This window comes from Saimiri boliviensis, chromosome 16 (assembly GCF_048565385.1).
Source record: "Saimiri boliviensis isolate mSaiBol1 chromosome 16, mSaiBol1.pri, whole genome shotgun sequence".
Classification (NCBI taxonomy): Eukaryota; Metazoa; Chordata; class Mammalia; order Primates; family Cebidae; genus Saimiri; species Saimiri boliviensis.
The window spans coordinates 77057483-77076635 of NC_133464.1; the positions used below are offsets into that span (position 1 = coordinate 77057483).

At 41.2% G+C, this 19153-nt stretch overlaps 1 protein-coding gene across 1 annotated transcript in view; it reads right to left on the minus strand.

Annotated features, from left to right (window-relative positions):
- FRY (FRY microtubule binding protein) overlaps positions 1–18110 on the minus strand; it is a 450912-nt gene extending 432802 nt beyond the window's left edge. The window contains exon 1 of the mRNA XM_074387881.1: positions 17912–18110. The gene's annotated coding sequence lies outside the window, so the exon portion shown is untranslated. The remainder of the gene's footprint in view (positions 1–17911) is intronic.
- Positions 18111–19153: the final 1043 nt, after the last annotated feature.

A 19153-nucleotide genomic window follows, 5' to 3' on the forward strand; every position in this document is an offset into this window, starting at 1 on the left:
CTCTGGCTAACAATAATGACGGCAGAGCATTCATGTCACTCTTGCTTGGGGTATAGTTCTTGCTGACCTATTGATTTTTGACTTCATCTAAATGGCTTATCTAAACTGCCCAGGCTCCCACCTGGACCAGCTAAGTGGCACTCACTTTCAAACCCAGAGCCTCATGGTTTTCCATTCAGCCCCCAAAAGGAAGAAGAGGCCTGCCTTCCCAAAGGAAGCTGTGGCTTGGCAATGAGTCCACCAGGGAAGGTGGCTTCTCCAATATGTTAAGAGAAATTTTCAATTAGATGCTTAGATGAACATTTTCACATATGGAGTGACATGTAAGAAGGGTTTTTACTCCAGAACAACCTGCAATGGGTTGAACTGCTCTATCGTTGGGGATCTATGTTTTTGCTTTCAAATTTTTCTGAATGACAATTGTTTTTTAAAATATTCGACCCAAGGCACTTCAAAGCATTCATGAGAGAGTTCAGAGACAACATACAAATAATAAAGCCAAGGCCTCCATTCTCCTTCTTCCGTCACTATCCCAGGCTGAGTAACCAACTTGACTTAATTAGTTATTTTTATAACAAAGGCATACTATGTGTTAAGCACAGCTTTGGGCAGTTTATCTACTGTCTAGTTTACCCCTTCCAACAAACCTATGAAGCATTATAATCTCCAATTTTTTTTTTTGAGACAGAGTCTCATTCTGTCACCCAGGGTGGAGTGCAGTGGTATGATCTTGGCTTACTGCAGGCTCCACCTCCCCGGTTCAAACTATTCTCCTACCTCAGCTTCTTGAGTAGTTGGGATTACAGGCGCACACCACCATGCCCAGCTAATATTTGTATTTTTAGTAGAGATGGGGTTTCACCATACTGGCCAGGCTGGTCTCGAACTCCTGACCTCGTGGTCCGCCTGCCTTGGCCTCCCAAAGTGCTGGGATTATAGGTCTAAGCCACCGTGCCCAGCCTATGCTCTCCATTTTATAGATGATAAAATAAGGCACCTAGTATGTGTTAGGTCCGTATCAAGTGCTGGGGTTGAGATTAACGACCAAGCATAGCAGCAAAGGCCTGGACTTGTCCAGACCTGGTTCTACTGTGCACCTGACCTCATCAATGCAGGGGCCGCACACTCTAGAGAGGGATGGGCTATCAGAAAGAAGCCTGGGTTTGTCTTCAGTGCTACATCCATACTGCTCAAGTTTGCCACATCCAGTCTGCTTCCAAGTCCACTTCAAATCAAGTGCTTATGCTGGTGGCCACTACGTGGAGGGTCTGCCTATCCTCCACCCACTCTTAAAGTCAGGTCCAATTGGGCAGAGATTTTTGCATAGTAATCCCCAGGGATTCTCCCTCATGACATAAGGGGTGTGTGTGGAAGTGTTATTTTGATAAGTACCAGGGAAAGTGAACTTATAAACTATCGGATAATGTATAATCAAATAGACTGATAGGTAAAGAGGAAAGCAAAAATGATGCACTATGAGCAAACATGAAAAAGGAATGGGGCAGAAAATCAAACACCGCATGTGCTCACTCATAGGTGGGTGTTGAACAATGAGAACACATGGACACAGGGAGGGGAGCACTACACACTGGGGTCCATTGGGGGGAAATGGGGGAGGGATGGTGGGGTGGGGAGGTGGGAAGAGATAGCATGGGGAGAAATGACAGATACAGGCGAGGGGATGGAAGGCAGAAAACCACACTGCCATGTGTGTACCTATGCAACAATCTTGCATGTTCTTCACATGTACCCCAAAACCTAAAATGCAATAAAAAAAGAAAAAAAAAGAAAAAGAAAAAGGAATGGGATGATTTCTAATTATCTTGTGAACTTGGTTAGTAGACAAAAAAAGCAAATGAAGATTTCTGTCTAGATTGGCTTGAGGACCTAAATTATCTGGTTTACACCTGCAGAAGAATCAGTTTTGCTGAACAACAGCCACAGCTCCAGATGACTGGCATACATAGAGGAAAAAAAAATGCCAAAAAGGCTATGAATAATTCTAGTCTGAAACTGAAAAAAAGAAAAAAAATTAAATGCTGCTCCAGGACAAGAGTGGAAGCTGCTGTAGTAATGAGACTTTTCTACATAACTGAAATGTGTTCACCTAATCAAATGGCTCCTAATTAGCTACTTATAGCCACTGTCACCACAACTAGACAGAAGTTTTGAGCAAGAAAACTGTAGCTGTTTAATTTGTCACAGGCTAAAATGTGTCTGCTTGCAATACTCAAATAAATATTGTAAAAGATGAGATAAAATATGGAGATATTGTCTCCATTCCACGAAAAAATTTTTTTCAGATTGCTAAGCATGTACCAAGAAAGATGATTTCTGTGGAGACACACACACACCAAGTCTTTAAGTCTTAAGTACACAGCCATTTCCTTATGTCTGAGAAATACATAACTGTAAATATACCTAAATCTCTTCTCTAGTGACTGAAAGTTACATTTACATTTGGAGTGATGTGAACTCTTCAAAACTCCCGTTTTATTTCCCAATTAATAAGGCTATTAATTGCATTATTTTGTCACTCATGTTATTTACAATATACATCAAGCAGATTTTTTTTTTTTAACAAAATACAATTAGTAGACTGGCTTCAGGTAGAGCTATATGAGGGACTTTGCATATATAGTTGCTAAAGGACTCAAAACTAAAAATTGTAAGGTGTATTTTGGAAATTTACCAATTTCATTGTAATGGACCAGAAGCTATTTTTAAACTTAAGCCTATTTTAAGAGGAATTAAAACCAGTAAGTATCATTGCCCTAAATTAAATGTCAATATTAACTCCTTTATTATTAATAGAAATATGGCATTCTTAAAGTGGTCTTTATAGTGTAAGAGAGGTATGGAGCCACCCAGATAACTACAGAAAATAGCTGTATATTAAAGGATATTGTGGCAGGTATGAAAAGTAACCGTGACAACTTGTGGAGTTAATTAAAAGGTTCATAAAAATCTGAGAGAATAAGAAAGCAAGTACACACATCTGGGGTAACATAGGTTAATGGACAAATGGTTCCACCTACATAGGTTTATAGCCCCGGAGGGCATATCACCATGTTCACACAGATGGCCCAAATCATCCAGGAAAGAGGAAGTTCCCTGCAGCACTCTCTGCTTCAGAAAACAGAGGAGTGTGTCTTCATTTTAGAAAGATTATCAACAAAGTGAGAGCTTAAGTGATCTGAAAACGAACCTACTTGGAACATGTTTGTTCCTGGGATAAATGCGGTTTTTATTGTACTTGTGAAGCGGTACATGACAGAATAAAATGATGTGGTATGTCTTTTTTCTTAAGAAAAGGAAGCATAAACCCTACAAACAATATACTACGCTTCTGCTAATGCCAAAAAAAAAAGTGCTCTATTTGTAAACAGAAGAATCTATTTGGCACTTAAGCAGTAATGATTCAGCATCATCTGCAGGATAATTAAATTAACATCAGTCATTCATCACTTTGGCTTTGGTTGGTTAATCCTCAATGAAGACTTTCCTTGCAGTCAAAGTCTTATTTAATGTGTGTTCCAAGTAAAACAGAGACCACGTTGCAAAGTTTGGAAAATAAGTAAATCCATCTACAAAAATTCAGAAACTTTACTCAAGTTCACAGATAAAACTCATGAGCAGACCTGATAAGTCCAAAGGTTGGCAGAACGAAATTTAGCCAACAAAATAGATAGTGTTAAATAAACTCAGATTCTCCCTTCCAAAATTAGTTGGGCTTTCACTATAATATTGTGTTAAGACTAATATAAAACTTTCAAAAGTAAAAATTTCATATTTTTCTTTCTTTTCCCTGTATGTATATTGGGTAAATTCATCACAGACAGCATGTGATGCAATAACGGACAGTCCGTGAGCTCTCAAAACCTAACTGCATGTGCAACAGTACTTGATTATCACTTCATTTCCTTTTGATTTACATTACTTCAGACTAGTCATTTTTACAAAAAGATACTCTATGTCATTCAAGCATCTACTCTTTCCACAGACCAACATTAATGCTCTTGAGGAACTTACATTCTGAGTGAAAAACAAAATAAATGTATTCAAGTCTCACTGTACTTAGATCTGAAAGAACATATATTTTTTTTAATGAATGTGTTTGAAGGGTGTATTTGAGAATTTCAGAATAACAAAGGTGTATTTGGACCTATGGCTGTTCAGAATTACAGCCAAAGTTGTGGGAATATATGCCCACTAGAGCCAAAATAATAAAGATCTGGTCACAAAAGTTAGACGGCAGCCCAGTTCAACCATTTGTTAGGCAATCTGGCGTCTTCCCACAGCCTTCAGACCATGCTGGGAGTGGGCAGAATCACTATCCATGCTGTTTGGTTTCACCAGAGCAGCCTCCCTCTAATTTTATGGTTTCTTAGATCACTGGGTGCTACAGACACGAAAAGGTTTGGGTTTAAAATTTTTTATCTCCCATGTTATCTAAACGTTGGAGTTGGGAAAGCCACCTCAAACTTCCATCTTTCCAGGAGCAAGTTCAATAAACCTTACTCATAGTGAGCAAAGAGGTAATTTTAAAGAGAAGAAAATCTAGAATTGAGGTTCTTCAATACTTTTTACTCACGGATTCCTTTGAGAATCTGATCAAAGATACAGACTGTCTTCAGAAGAAAGAAAATAAGAATGGGAGGGAGGAAGGGAAAGTAGAGAAAAGAAAAGAAAAAAGCACACACATTTTGCCTATTTTTTACAAAGATTTCAAGGGAGAAATCACTGATGCCCTGAATCTACACCAGGACCCCAATAAAATCAATGGTACTATGGCCGTTTTCCCCAGGCCCATGTTGGCTTTGAATTGTGTCTCTTGTTTTCTAGTCTACCATCCAGCTGGCGTCGCTCCCTTGCTGGGTCAGTGGGGCTGGGGCACTTCATTGGGTGGAAGACGGGAGGAGGGCACAGATTCTGGGCTCCTGCTCTTTCTTCCTCCTAATCAGCAGTCTTCAGCACTCAACCCTGGCTGAAAGCTCAAGAGTCTGTGCCAGCTTTGACTGTCTTCTACTAAATGAGAGTAATTCACATATAACTTCTTTTCAACACTTCCAGTGTTCCTTCCAGTGCTAAGGACATAATCCAACAAGAAATCAAGTTCCACAGTTTCAATAAAAAAATACAATTAAAAGTACATATAATGCATTTGCGTCCAACTGACATTTCTGACAAATACTTCAACTGTTTAACAAACACTGAGGAGGAACTGAAAACACCAACAAGGCACTCATCCAATTTGCACTAGCCTCTAAGTGCTGGCAAACCAGTGTCTGTGAAAGCTTTTAATGTTATTGATAGCTTATTCAAATAGGCTGGAGCAGTTCCCCAGGGCCTGAATCACCACTACCTCTGAGGCAAAAACCACTCATAAAGCAAAGATGGAGAGAACATGGTCAGAAATGAGTGCTCTGCAATGTCTATATCAAAATGGCCCTTCTATGATATATCCATGATGTCACCAGAGGGCAGTAACCCTTTCTTATAGTTACAACCCAATTAGCTGCATGAGGGCCTTGAAAAGCACAGAATGACTTCCTTTAAAGAAAAAAAAAATAGTGCTGTTTTAGGAAACTTTAACAGTACGATGGTCACAGAAAATACGAGGATCTTAAAGTTTGTTCTTTCAAATACATTCCATAGCCTCGCTGAGAGAACAAAAACGTCAGGGGAATGAAAAAAAAAAAAAAAGGCATAGTACAAAAGTAAAGAAAGGGGGAGAACAAAAATGGAAATACTGAAAGAAGACTGGATCTGGCAACTGAGATTTTATGCTGGGGAAGGAAGAAACAGGTGGAGAAGGGGGCTAAAGAGGGTGAAGCAGCAGCCCCTCACTTGACAGGGTGGAAAGGAGGCTGGCCTACCACAGATACAGGTGGCAACTAATGGGTTCACGGCTTAGTGCTTCACAGTGGGGAAGGTAAGAGAATGAAAACATTTGAGGCTAGAGGATGATGACTTTGATTTTTAAAATGTGCATACATACACTATATACACATTGTAATATACATATATATATATATATAAAATACACATGCATACATATGTATATATTTTTGGCTTACAGGAAAGTGGTGGTAAGATGGAGGCAGACTGAGGAAAGAATAGTCTCTTGAAACATGTTTGAGGAGCTCTGATGGGCTTCTGGAGACCCTAGTTAGTAAAATACAAAATATGCATTTTGGGTAAAGAATCAAGAAGGAACAGTGTCTGATTCCATTGGTATACAACATCTTGCTTTGTCCTCATCACCCAGTTCAGTCATGGTGGTTTCAGACTGACATACTCAAGACACGCTGCTCTGCCTGTCCCTCTGGCAACTAAATTTTGGTTACCTCATTGCTCATTAGGCTCTGAAACAGGGCCTGATCGGGGGAAATAAAAGGAAAAAAACTTGAACCAGTTCATTTGTGAGCAGCTCCAGTTAAATGATTGATGGGGAGGAGATGTGAACTATTAATGAAGTTTGGTTATTATCTGTGCGTTTCAATTATGTTTGGCATCTTGGCTCCCAGGAGAAGTGATATAATTGAGAGCCAGCTGTAGAAATGGCCATTACAGGGTGAGGATGGTATCAGTATTCTGAATGGTAGTTTTTATTGGCAGATGGGCTTGGTTTTAAGAGGCCAGTTGGCAAGGTTGTATGCCTCCTGACATTCATCTATAGAAGATGCAAGGCAAAAAAAGCTCATTTGCACTTCCATGTCAGAACCACCAGTATAACTCAGAAACCCCTTGTAGATCATGAAAATAGTGGGAGGCTCCTGATGACAAGAATACCGGGCAAATATAGGGTCCAGATATAGAGCTGTCACTTCGCGGGTGGAACCAAGCTTCAGCAATTTGAAAACTCCATGAGACAAGGAGTATGCCTTATGTAGAGATGGAAAAAGTCCTTAGCCTAGGGAATGAGTAGAGGCTTTTCCAGTGTTTCAAAACACAAGAACCAACGTCTGATGTATGTAAAATTCTGTGTAATGATTTACTATGATGGAAAGATAGTTGGGATAAGTTGTCCTATGTGAAGAACACAGCTTGTAAAACTGCATATTAAATGATCCAATTTTTGTAAACAATATTACAGGTGAAAAAAGATATCTGGGAAGAAATATTTAAAAATGCAAATAGTGATTATATTTAGGAGGTAGATTGTGGATCATTTCCATTTTCTTCTATTTGTTTACCTAAATATTTACATTTTCTACATTGAACACATATTGCTTGAAGAGTAAAAATACATTTTAATAAGGTATTCACACTAAAAAAATGCATTTAGTGTATTTTAAAAAGTGTTAATTAGGTGTCACACACCTGTAGTGTTGGACCTCTTAGAATAAAAGAGCAATTTGATAATTGATTTCTAAAACCTCCTAGTGGCTGCCCCAGGATCTCTTAAGGAAAGGTCAGGAAGATGCAATGTAGGCTTCACTGGCTGCAGTATATTTGCAAGAATGTTTAAGATATGCTAACTACTTAAGATCTTATGGAGCCTGTGATTACAAACACTCCATTTTGTTAGTGCTTGAACAGTAAACTAGAGGTTGCCTATGGTTTTCTTCTTACTTGATAATACATCCAGGACTCAAAGGATAGCAAATGAAGATGATAGTTATCCAATCTTGGCATCACAGTGTTGACTGGAAACTTTCCTCATGTTCTACTTCTGGTGGATTTAATTCCACTGTTCTGCTGAGTGGGTGCAACCCTCTGCAGAGAATAAAGCCGCTCTGTGCTCTGACTCCTTCCTTTTGAAGTGCTTCCTTTCCTACTTCTGCTTCCCACTCATCTAGTCACTTCATGTAAGGAAGAAAACACAGGTCCTGGTGGAGAAGACAGGATTCTAGACTGGATTTATGAGGACCATTAAGGAAACTCCTGTGGATGTGCGATGTTGAACAGCTAGGGTGGGGTGCGTACCATAGCAATGGACATGGCTGGGCTAAATTTGGGAGATAAAAATGCCTGTGACTTTCACTAGACCGTTACATTAATTTCCCAAAGCAACTAAAACAACAATAACAAGTGTACCTTTAATGCACAAGATACTTTATACAGATTACCTTGCAAACTCAGAACAAACCTGTCCAGTGGAAATGAATGGACCTACTTTACAGACAAGAAAGGAAGTCAAGGTGGAGGGATGTGAAGTATAGGCCATGGGCATATGATGTACACCTGCATAAACACATGGAAACATCCAGCTATGAAAGCGACATAGAAGCTTGCTTTTGTAACTGCTCATCAACTTCTCTTTCACTGAATGGAAGAGTTTAACTCAAAAACGAGTTTGTAAGCACATATCAAATGCTTAAATACCTAATTCTGAGGACACTCGATTCTTCTTCACTGGCTGTTAGGGTGACTACTGGGAAAATAGCTCACCTCTCTGTTCTTCAGTTTGCTAATCTGTAAAATAAAGACAGTAATGGGGTATATCACATGGCGGGGGCTACTGTGGATATTAAATGATATAAGAGGAGAAGGTAAAGCCCCCAGGGTGATACACACCATGTACCCTTCAACAGTCACTGATTCTTTCCTCATTCTGTGGATGTGGGAAAGCAAGTCCAGACAAGTGGGAGCTGAAGATCTTTCCATTTGAAACCATATCCAATATAATACAGCTATGACTCCAAGGACTTCTTGGCCCCTATTTGATGCCCCCTTTTTTTTTTTTGAGATGGAGTTTCGCTCCGTCACCAGGCTGGAGTGCAATGGTGCAATCTTGGCTCACTGCACCTCTACCTCATGAGTTCAAGCAATTATCCTGCCTCAGCCTCCCATGTAGCTGGTACTATAGGCACACACCTCCACATCTGGCTAATGTTTGTATTTTTAGTAGAGACGGGGTTTCACCATGTTGGCCAGGCTGGTCTCAAACTCCTGACCTCAGGTGATCCACCCACCTCAGCCTCCCAAAGTGCCAGGATTACAGGCGTGAGCTACCGCGCCCGGCCCCTATTTTAATACTTTTGATGGACAGAAAAGTCATTCTTCATTTCCATGCCCTACTCAGAGTTTTAACCTCTAGCTCTCACAGAAGTAAGAAAAACAATGCTGAAGTGAACATTTCTTGGGGATGGAGATAGAATTTCAAAACCTTCAATACTGTTTTGGGTAAATGTGTTTATAAGAGATACAATGAAAGTACAGACACTGTCTAATGTGCTACCAGTGTCTCTGAGTGTCCAAACTATAAAGACTTGTTGAATTTGTCTCTACTGTCTGGAAAGACATCAAAGTAAAATAAGAAAATCCTAACATTTATTTCTGTCTCAGTGGGTTCGGAATAAAGTCCCTACAATTTACCTTCTTTAGTGGTGGTTCAAGGATTGTTATTGTTATTTTTGTTTTACTAGTTCGACAAAGGAAAAAGTCAGTGGACACAGAATTTCAACTTTCCAAATCACATCTGATTTTTGTCAAAGCACCAGCTACATCTGAAAGAGGTGGCAATAAATGTGTATGTTGTGTGGTTTGGACCTTCCATTTATATTTCCACATCCCAAATATCTGCTCACCTCCCTCAGCCACCATGAACCAGATTCTGAGTACTCATGACACATCTCCCATAACAATCTCAATTCTTTACATATCTTCCATAGTTTTCATCAGCCATGTTTTTTCATTTGTCACTTTGCCTTTCAGAATTGTCTTATTACATTATTTATATGCTTTTCAGTTTTCTTCATTCCAATGCACCCATCTTTTATAAGATGTCATAAATATTCAGAAAAATATTAATTGCTTTCACATCTCGGATAAATACATTACTTTGCTTTCTTTCTTTCCCCACCTCACCTCCCCCCCCACCAACATTTAACACTATGGCCTATCAGAAATTTATTGGACTATTTGGTTATGACCAAAAATATACTATTCTCTTTCTTACGTTTTTACTTCTTAGAACTGCTACTTTATTGGTCTTGCAAACTTCATTAAGTAATTCATCCTTTTTTCAAGGTGTTATTGTTCATTTGTATGCTTTAAATTAAGTTCATTAAATAATCAAAATATGGAATTTCTATTTATTTTTAACCTGTCTAGTTTTCAGTCCAATATCATAGAATTTTACTAATAGTCATTTGTAATCGCTATTTTGTTAAGGCCAGTTCATCTTTGTGATTTCTATTTGTTAAAAAAAAGTGTTTTTATGTTCTTGAGTCTTTCTTCTAGATCATTTAACTATCAGATTATAGAGTATTTTGTAAGGACTTTTATTCGTAATTTATAGGAATTTTTAAGCCAAATAAGTTGGGAATTCTTGTGTCAACCAATCAACCAATGTTTTAAAAATCAAGTGATAGGCCGGGCGCGGTGGCTCAAGCCTGTAATCCCAGCACTTTGGGAGGCCGAGGCGGGTGGATCACGAGGTCGAGAGATCGAGACCATCCTGGTCATCATGGTGAAACCCCGTCTCTACTAAAAATACAAAAGCTGAGGCAGGAGAATTGCTTGAACCCAGGAGGCGGAGGTTGCGGTGAGCCGAGATCGCGCCATTGCCCTCCAGCCTGGGTAACAAGAGCGAAACTCCGTCTCAAAAAAAAAAAAAAAAAAAAAAAATCAAGTGATACACATTAAGCTCCTACCACTAGCAGGCACAATGCTAGGCTCTAGGGCTAAAACAGTAAGGAGGATATGCCTCTTCCCACCCCATTCCCAAATGAGTGCAATTCAAATTCATGAAGGTTAAAGCTAAGACAGAATGCACTAACTTAGAACAGCTCCAGGAAGGCTGTTCACCTGACCCCTTCACCCACCACCCTCACTATTACACGGTTTCACTTATAACTATCAACATAAACAAAAGGCTCTAGGAAAGCAAGGGCCTGAGACTATTTCTGCATATTATCTCATTTGACTAAATACTCCACATGTATATGGACCTTATTTGTGTATGGAACTAGAGGTTAAAAGACATGAAAGCCTGGATTAAAAAATATGTCTTAAGAGTGAAGCATGGATAAAGCCAATGATTGCCCTAACCAGCTCCAAACCCATTTCAACACCATTAGCCAGGCAGAAATGTTTCATCAGCCAGTTGAGGCTAACGCTGCCACTTTAATTAAAGAGTTATGATGTCAGTTTGGAAACACAATGGGAGAGCAGCTGTGCTCCAGCAATACATTAATACAATTTCCATCAGCATGGATAAGCTCCCACATAATGCAAGGGAGACGTGCGTAAAGTTATAATGTGAAAGCAGCTGTAAGCAGAGAGCAATCTCAGAGTTTCTGCTGTGAAGGAATTACTCTTCTTAGATTATTAGACTGACCTCTTGCTTATGTTTTCATTAATATTTCTCAACGTGCATGGTCAAGATTCTAAGTCACAGGACTTTAAAGGTGCTATAATCATTAACCAACCGCGTAAAGAAAAGTCATGAGGCTGACCATAGCAATAGGTCATTCAATTTACCTAGCAGTGAGCCCTAACACTCCCACCTTCATGCACTCCCACCATTCATAATGATAAGCAATGTTTGAGTCTATCCCCATGTCCATCAGAGTTAATACAGGTACATTTTAAATGTTCTGTGACTAAGCTTGCCATTAACACATATTTTGTTAATTATCTTCATGTAACTTTCTCCAGTATCATTTCACGTGTATGTATATGTCATCTGATCATTTGATTAATACTGACATATAGTCAAGAAGAAAAGCATGTTTTATGCTATTTTGAGTAACACCCATTTAGAAGCCTACTTCTGAGCACAAAATTTGCAACACATAAATCACTTTGCAACTTCAATTTTACTCTGAGAAACACCCTTTCAAAAAGTTGCACCTAGCCTTCATATTTCCTTATTTTTCTTTGTATTCCAAATCCACAGAGGATAAGGAATTACCCTAGACACATAATTATCTTATAGATTTTAAGACCTTATAGCTAAAAACATACTTGCTTAAGGGTTCACTAATGTTTTACAAGAGTCAAGTGTTTTGCCTCATTTTTGTCCTGAGTGGGGTTCATCTTTCACCTGGGGATCCTTTATATAGTGCAGGTTTCTCACTTTTTTCTTTCTCTCATGATAAACACTGAACACCTGACTATAGTATCTCAGGAACTGAGTTTTAGCATGGTTGGACCATCTGGCACCACAACTCAGATTTAATTAATGTTTACCAAGTACCATGTGTCAGAGCCCGAACTAGGCATTACTGCACATTTGGCTGAATACCCCATTGTGTACATAAGGCTTAATTCATTAGTTGACCATTTTTCCAAACTCCCCATGCATCCACCATGAATTTTATTCTCTGTATTCTGATGTTTTGGCCTCTTGGAGCCTTGCTGGCCTGGAGAAACTGCCCCTCCCAGGGTTAGCCAATGCCTGCACATGGTAAGGACTCACCTGCAAGCAGCTCTCCATATGCAAAGCAACAAAGTCAGAGCCCACATCCCACCAGCTCCATTAACAGACTCTCATACTCTGGACCACTATTCTCCTTCCCTAATCACCCCAGGGCCACATAGCATACAACTTGAGACAGCCCTGTACCTCAGAGCCTGCTAAAATGATGAGAACTAACCAATCCTAAACCTGCTTACCCTGCTTTGCTCATTGCTTCCCATGGAAATCACAGTAAGGGTCTTGCCCACATTTCTTCTTGCTCCTCCTGCCTCCTGCCTGATCCTGCTGCTTCCTTCTGTGTTCCCTGCGGTGTGCCATATTGTGCTTCTCGTTTCTAGGGGACTCTCGGTATAATAAACTTCCTTCATGACAGTCATTTCTGTGTCTGCATAGTTTACCATACATAGTTAACACAAATCCTGGGTACCATTAAAACACCCCACATAATTATAGAATTGGCAGCTAAAATTATTTGGGTTTTCTTTCATCCCACCCTCTATGTTCAGTAATCAAGTTTAAAACTTTTTGTTGTTTACATTACCTTGTCTGGCCCATGTTAACAATACTTAATAAAAACAATTATATATAATTTCCTTTAGTGAATAACCAAAAAGACTTAACAATTATTTTCTACTATATTAAAGAGCAAGCTCTAGCTATCTACCATGTCGCTTCACAGTACCCACCACCATGCCACGTTGCTTCACTGTACTTGGGGACAGGCAGTAATGACACTCTGCCCACATCATCTGCTCCCCCTGAGCTAGCAGGCTGGAAACCCACTAGTTACCTCAATCTGTTAGATACGTGTTCAGAGACTCCACATTTCACTCAACCGGAAGCTGGGTGTGATTTTTCAAGTCCAGCTGTTACACTGAGTGTGGGGTTATTTGGGCGATGCTAATGGGCTTTAGATCCTGAGACTGCTTCAGAGAGGTTGCTAAGCTAGTTTCTGTGCCATTCCTTCTGCTGGCATCTTCATCTAGCTTCCTGTCCTTGGTCTAAAAGTGCACTCTGCTTGGGCAGGCGGCAGCAGTGGGGAAGCAGAGACACTGGCAGATGGAGATCTGTGTTGCCCAGCAAGGTTTTTTTCCTTTTTAAAATTTTTCTTTCTAACATGTCAGAATGCAAAGATGGCCATTTTGTGTGTGGCAGGGGGGGTAGTTAAAAAATGGACTTTAGGGCAATGTACCTAAGTAGATATATATATATTCTTAGCGATATATTTCCAGGCAAGGTCACAAGCACTGAGTTTTGCTTCAGAGAGGCCTACTGAAGGTATAGACATTTCCCTGTTAATTCTGGTAGACATTAAATGTACAATAGGACAAGTATGTAAAATTGGACTAAGTATAGAGTTCAAGAAATTAATGACTGTAGGTCATACAAGAGAACCAAAATGTAAGTTGTTATATATTCCTTCAGTGATCAAGATGAATAAAATATATATGGAATTTTTTTTTCTATCCTAAACTAGCTTTGCAATGGCATATTTGAAATAAGACCCTATAAATTAAATCAAGGACTGCAGGCTGGCCTGCTCCTCTTTTTCACATTTGGCATTTCTGTCAATGTTATAATTTTAAGAATACGTATTCTAACCAACAGGAGGGTAGTGAGCTACTCAATGTGTCTCCACAGCTTCCATGGAGGATATTTACTCACTCATTCTACAGATATTTTATTGAGCAGGTTTACTATGTATAACAAACTGTCTTATGTAATTGGTATATAGTAGAGAACAAAAGACAGAAAAAGTCCTTGCCCTCCTGTAGCTTGAAGTCTAATACCATGAATGACTGGAGGAATTAATGGATGAATGAATACATAAAAAACGTAATCAGGTTAGGGATCATGGAAATAAGTGAACAGAGATTAGCATATTTCATTGATAAGATTCCTTTTTCACATTTTAACATCCCTGAAATCAAGATATGTCTTAATATTTATGGCATATTAAAATTACTGACAACTCTGCAGTACTCACAGCACAACTGTCATGTCCCTGCACGTGCATAAACTTGGTCACAGCTATTCATTTTGTTTTCACTTCTACTGAGTTATGGGCATTGTTGGCACTGCACGTGTTCTGTTTAATTGCCAATGAAATGTTTTCAAAAAGATTACACTATCATTTGGCACTGCAAGGAGACATTACTGTGTATGCATGAAGGCACCGAAACAGCAGTGTGACATAAACGTTCTATTACTAAAGGAAACATTCATCGTTGTTTGGCATTTCTATATCATTTTACAAAGCAAGATCCAAATGCTTTCCCAGACTGAATAAAGAAACACAGGAGTTAATGAAGCTATGTTAGTTATAGTTTGTTACTGAGATTCATGCAAGTGGGTTGTCCATCATACCCCAGACAATGCTACCAATTAACACTGGCAGGAAAAAGTACCAAACCCAAGGAAGAGATGAAGAAAACTTGAAAGCGCTGAGAGACTAGTGTGGCCTATTCATGCATTACCATAGAAGAATTTCCTTAAAGTGGAATGTCATAATAAAATTGGCAGTATTTTCTCTTTGTGTACAGCAGAAAAATAATGTTATTATCTTACAACTGATGGCATTTTTGACTTGATGAAATATAGAAATAAAGATGGATTGCCAGTTAATAAGAACTTTTAGAAAAAGAACAGAATATAGAGTGGAAGTTTGTTGATTCTGGACAGTTTTAAGTTAATAGGGTATTGCAAATGCATAACTTTAGACAAACTACAATTTCAATAATTTGGTATAGTTTTGCAGATTACTAGTCACTTAAAAAAAGCTATTCACTCTTATTTCTAACAATGTTTTGCATACGTCTACCATTCTGATGTAAGAGTGCTATGATAAGAAAGCCTGTTTTACTTTCCCAACTTTAGTGGGTGCTGCTTTGATTTTTGCCAGTTTAGAGATATCAGAAGGGAGGTGCTGGATCTGTATTCTAAACTCAAACCTCACCACTGCTACCAAGAATGGAGTGAAATACTTAGAGAGGACAGTCCATCTGAAATCTCAAAGCATGCATATGGGACTTTGAGATTCTTAGTACAAGAGCAACATGAATAAAATGCCAACTATAAGGATATGTTTCCAGGCAGCATATGGTCACAGCTCAAAAACGAACTTTTTTTAAAAAACTTACTACAGCAAATTATTTTGGAACCAGAGACAGTTAAAAACCATACCAAAAAGAGAACACACACACGTATACACACACCCCTCTGGGGAAGAGAAATGATAAAACAATGGATATAGATTATAATAGAAATAATTTTTAGGCACAGCTTCAAAACTTACTGTGTCACAACTGTGCCATCAGCTTTTGATACTATTCAGCCAAACAACAACTGCTTTAATGTAGAAGTGAGTATCAAATCAGGAATAAGCATGTGGCTATATCCACCACAAAGACAACAGGTAGAGCTTTATATGGCGAACACATATTTCAATAGTGTTAAAAATAGAATGCACCATATATGTGGTATTTCCCACTATGCAGAAGGCCTGCTTTCTGTTTCTAGGGCCCTGTGTTAATCTCCTTTCTGGTCTGCACTGAGAATTCAGGGATTCCCTGAACTAATACCACTTTCCCCAGTGACTTCATTTCAGTCTTTCCTTTTAGGTAGACTGGCCCGGGTCGGAAATTCTCTGACAGTTGGTACAGGAGAACAAGTGTGCCAGTGTGAATGCTGCAGGGGATGTGTTGTTGCCAACTGATGGGGTGTAGTTCCATGTGCAGAGCTAAAATAGACTTGGATGATTGAGAGTAGAGACTGCTCCTTACGTGCCAGTGAGGGAAACACTTGGTTACCTGTCTTCTGGGGCCATCTTATCTGAATGAATGAGGTGGGTTTACATGACTCGGTATTTCCATCTGATTTATATGCTGGAGATGGGGTGGGGAGAGTCTGGGGAGTACCAATGTGGCCCTTCAGTACACGTGCACCCAGTCGGGGGTGGGGGTTCCCAGAGGGAAAAAACACTCTGGAAAGGGGTCTGATGTACCAGGCCAGTAGAGCTAGCATATGAGGCCACTGCGTTTCAATGTGGGCAACTCTCAAGAACTGGGAGACAGCATAGAGCATGGACAGGAAGTCAAACAGATCCAAGTTCAAACCCTGCCTCTATCACTTACTTGCCCAATAATCTTGGTAAAATTACCTGAACTCTTTAAATTCAAAAAATGGGGAAACTAATAATAGTACCTCCTTAGAGTGATTGTGAGAATTAAAATATATGTCCACACCTAGTAATGTGTCTGGCGAATAGAATGTGCTCAATATGGGGATACTACTGTGTCACCTCTAAGGAAATTCCCTTAAATGTAAATGTTTTTACAGATATGATTTTTAGCATGGGAGTAAATCATATAGACCACAAAATGGCCTTGGCTAGGGTGTTTCAAGGGAATTATGAAGTTGTCTTACGGTAGGAATACATCTTGATAATAAAGAAAAATGTAAATATGAGAATACATATGTGATCAGTGAGAATGAAATAGAATTTACCATACATTTGTTGAGATTTGCTTAATGGCAAGAGTATGCGATATTTCATGTTACTACCTCTACCCTGAGTCGCTTTATGATCGACGTGTTCCTCAATCTTGTGTAAAACTCTAAGCACCAGTTCTCTGCTTTGGAGGAAGTTTTGTAAAGCAAATAACCCCCACCTAATCTATCTTGCTTTGAAGGCTGAAACTTTCTCCCATCTTCGAGGGGGCAGACATGTGTTCTGTATTCTTTGCATTGGGCTATCACCCTGAGAGGTGAGCCATAACTTCGAACCACTTCGGTAAGCTCCATAGAACCCTTTCCAAAACTGCAAAAGTCGACTGAAAGCATCGAGAATAGGAAAAAGCTAAAGAATCGACAGAGTAATTAACGACACCTTGGACACACCAGTGTTTGAGGATCTTTGATTAGACGGCAAGGTAGATTTAAATGTTTAAAGCTCTTAGAGCATAGACCTCGGTCGAGTCCACTCTACGCAGAGATAACATGGGGCCACTGACTACCTGCCGCACTGTTTTCACACTACGCCGGCTCTGGGAGCCGTCTCCACAAAGCCCCCTCCCCAGGGGGATTCCCACAGAGGAATTTTCTCAAGGAAGGTCCCGTGTCAGGAATGCTGCTCGGGTACGGGTTCCCACGAGCCTACACGCAGGGCACGCGCTCACACGGCAGGGTGAGCTGCCTCTTTAAAGGCGGGGACCTCAGGGACCCCCCAAGTCTGGCTCCTCAAGTCTGGGCATCAAACTTTCTCCTGGAACAAAACCTCTTCGAACCCACACGGAGACAAGAGGACAGAGCCCGGGGATGCCATCAGCTCTGGCCCTGAGACAGCGCTCCCACCCCCGCCCGCTTCCCTCAGCCCCCACCCTCTTCCTCCGAGGAAAGGCGGCCCCGGCCGCACAGCCCCGCCCGGCCCCACCCACCCGCTCCCCGGCCCACCGCCCGAGCGGCGGAGCCCACAGCCTCACAAAGCCGCCTCCCGGGCGCTGCGGTTCCCCGGGGCGAGGGGCGATCCGGGCTGGGTACCTGAGGAAGAGGCTAGGACACCGGCGCTCGACGAGAGCCGTAGCATCGCCCGGGCGCCGTCGCCGTGGTTGCCACCGCCCGAAGCTACTTCGCCGCGCCGAGCGCTGGAGCCGCGGGAACCGAGAGCTGCCGCCGCTTGCGCTCCCTGCGCTCGCCGCGCCCGGGATAGGCTGCCCGGCCACCGCCACGGTCAAGCGGAGCCCCGCCCCGTGCGCGCCCGGCGAGCCGCGGACCCCCAGGACGCGCCGCCGCCCCGATTGGCTGCGGGAGTCGCTAGCCCCGCCCCTGCTTGCCGCGCTCCGCCCACGCCGGGGGCGCGCGCGGCTGGCGGCCCCGAGGCGGGTGGACTCTCCTGGGGCGCCGCGGGAGGGTGCGGCCAGCGCTGGGCGAGGCTTCCTGCGGGCACCGGCGCGCTCGGCCTCCGCTCCTGGGCGCTGCAGTTGTCCCTGTCCTTGCTAGCCCAGAAACAAATAGACGGCCAGAAAGAAAAGGAAAAGAGAAAACATCTCTAGAGTTCTGCACGGGGAGGGCAGTCGCCGTGGCAGCAGTGGTGTGAAATCTTATTGGTATAATAAACTCGTTTCTTACGGAAGCCCAGGAAAGGCTGTCTAGGGTGGAGCGTTGGAATTATCACCAAGGCTTCTTTGGTTTTGCTTGTTGTTTGTTTTTAACCTGCAGGTGTCCTTACGCACCTCTAGACTTCTTCATCTTACAAAGAAACTAAATCCAGTTAAACAACTTGTCCAAGGTCATAGAGCTGGTTGCAGGTTGACTGTGTGTTTCGATGTTAAATCAAAGCTGCCTCAGCTTTTATTTCTTTTCCGTCCAGAGAAGAGTTGCATTCTCATATGCAATGCTTTGTATACTGTAAAACAAGGAATCAATTAATAATCCATAGAGACAGAAAGTAGATTCGTGGTTTCTGGGGGTGGGAGGACTGGGTAAGTGATTGCTAATGGGTAGGGCTCTCTTAGGGTGTTGAGAATGTTCTGCAGTTTGATAGTGGTGATGGATGCACAACTCTGAATATTCTAAAAAACCACCGAATTGTACCTTTTAAACTGCTGAACTTTATGGAATGTGAATAGTATCTCAATAATTCTGATATTTAAAAATGTTTTGGGCAGGGCGAGGTGGCTCATGCCTGTAATCCTAACACTTTAGGCAGCCGAGGTGGGTGGATCATAAAGTCAGGAGTTTGAGACCAGCCTGGCCAACATGCTGAAACCCCGTCTCTACTAA